The following is a 2,365-nucleotide window of genomic DNA, read 5'->3' on the forward strand; positions in this document are numbered from 1 at the left end:
CATGGGACAGCAGCAGCAGCAGCAGCAGCAGCTGCGGCTGCAGCAGGAGCCAGGAGAGAAGGGCAATGACGTGAGAGAAGAGAGAGGAGACAGCTGCTAGACGGAGACAGACACCTGAATGGAACAAAAGAAGAGACAGCAGCAGCAGCAGCAGCAGAGAGAGAGAGAGAAAAGCAAATAATAATAATAATAATAATAATAATAATAATAATAATAATAATAATAATAATAATAGTAATAATAATAGTAATAATAATAATAAATATATAAATAATAATAGTAATAATAGACACAACTACAAGACAGCAGCAGACATTTATATAAAGAAAGGAGACAGACACCCCGCGGGCGTCTCTCTTTCTTTTTTTACTTCTTCATTTTCTCTCTCAATGAACTAACAGCTGCTTAAAGCCCTTCCACAATCATCAGCATCTGCTGTTGCTGCTGCTGCTGCTTATGCTGCTGCTGCTGCTGCTTATGCTGCTGCTGCTTATGCTGCTGCTGCTTATGCTGCTGCTGCTGCTGCTTATGCTGCTGCTGCTGCTGCTTATGCTGCTGCTGACGGCTCTTTGTCTTTGTCTCCTGTATGCCTTCCAGGCATGCAACAGACAGCAGCGCGAGCAGCAGCAACAATTACAAGGGGCTGCAATTATAGAACAGCGTTTGTCTGTCTGTCTGTCTGTCTCTTGCTGTCTCTCTCTGTCTCTCTTTGTCTCTCTTTCTGTCTCCTCCGGTCTCCCTCTGTCTCTCCCTCTCTTTGTTTGTCTCCTCCTGTCTCTCTGTCTCTCTTTCTGTCTCTCTCTGTCTGTCTCTGTCTCTCTGTCTGTCTCTGTCTCTGTCTCTCTGTCTCTCTGTCTCTTTCGTCTCCTTTATACGGGCGATTGGGGGGTCCCCTGCCTCTACCGTTGTTAAGGCTGGACAGCACGGGGAGGGCCTAGCTAGCTAGCTAGATAGCAAGCTAGCTAGCTAGCCAGCCAGCCAGCTATGTAGCTATACCCAGTCAGTTAGCTAGCTAGCTAGCCGGTCAGCTAGCCAGCTAGCTAGCTAGCAACAGAGGGAGCTAGTTACCCAGCTAGCTAGCTAGCTAGCTAGCTGATGCGTTTGCTGGCTAGCTAGCTGGCTAGCTATCTGGATACTGTTCTGTCTCTCTCCTTCTTACGAGAGCATCTCTGTCTCTCTGTCTCTCTGCTGTCTCTCAGCATAAAGAAGCTGAAGGGGTTGAGGCAGCCACAGCCAGGTGCACGTACACCGGAAGAAGGGCCGTTCGTTATTTGTATATGGCGTGCTTGCTGCTGCTGCTGCTGCTGCTGTTACGCGTGCAGATGTCTAGAGTTTATTTAGGGTTTAGGGTTTGCAGTTAGAGACTATTAGAAGGGTTTAGGGTTTTGCTTCTTCTCTTTAGGGTTTAGTTAGGGTTTGGGGGTCGAGCCCTGCTGCAGAGACACCGTACAGATACACTGGGCAGTGTCCCTGCAGCAGCAGCAGCAGCAGCAGCAGCACCTTCTGCTGCTGCTGCTACCTCCTTATAATTATTGTCGCTACAAGAGAATTGAAGCCACTCTAAATTTGCCTCCCCCAAATAGGAAATTATTATCTGCTGCAGCCGGACGTGCAGCAGCAGCAGCAGCAGCAACACCTGCTGCTGCTCCAGCAGCAGCAGCAGCGGCCCACAGGTGGAGGGCTGTCTGCGTAGACAGCGGATAGACAGCGGAGCCTTCTGTCCCTGCACAAACATCTCTTCCTGAATTAAACAAAAGTATATTTTGTTTATTTTATATAAAGGTAAAACACTTAAGAAGCCAGATCAGCAGCAGCAAAAGGCATTAGAAGACCCGCAGCAGCAGCAGCAGCAGCAGCAGCAGCAGCCGGACCGGACCACCTCGTGAGCTGTCTCGGTGTCTGTCTCCCCTGTCTGGAGCTTTTGTTTAATTATTAGTTTTTGTTTGTTTGTTAAATTAATTAATTTTTAAAGAAGAAAGGGTTTTCCTTTTGTTTTTGCTGCTGTTGCTGCCCCTGTGCAGCAGCAACAGCAGCAGGCCTGGCTGCTGCTGCTGCAGCAGGCGGTCCGGACCTTGTGCGGCTTGCTGCTGGCTGTCTGCAGCAGCAGCAGCTGCTGCTGCTGCTGCAGCAGCTGCAGCGCAGTTTCAAGTGTACGTACAGCTTCTGAGTCTCTTCATGAAGTGTGCTAGATATAAATTTAGTTTTTGTCTCGTTTAATTAATAAACAATGTCTGCAGATACACCCCATCTACGTTGAGTGTATAGGGAGGGGCCCCCGAGGCTGAGGCGCACAGGGGACGGGAAGGCCGCCACCTATCGAAACCCTAAACCCTAAACCCTAAACCCTAAACCCTAAACCCTCATA

The sequence above is a fragment of the Eimeria acervulina genome, genomic scaffold, assembly GCF_000499425.1.
Source record: "Eimeria acervulina Houghton genomic scaffold, Eah_scaff236, whole genome shotgun sequence".
NCBI classification, from domain to species: Eukaryota; Apicomplexa; class Conoidasida; order Eucoccidiorida; family Eimeriidae; genus Eimeria; species Eimeria acervulina.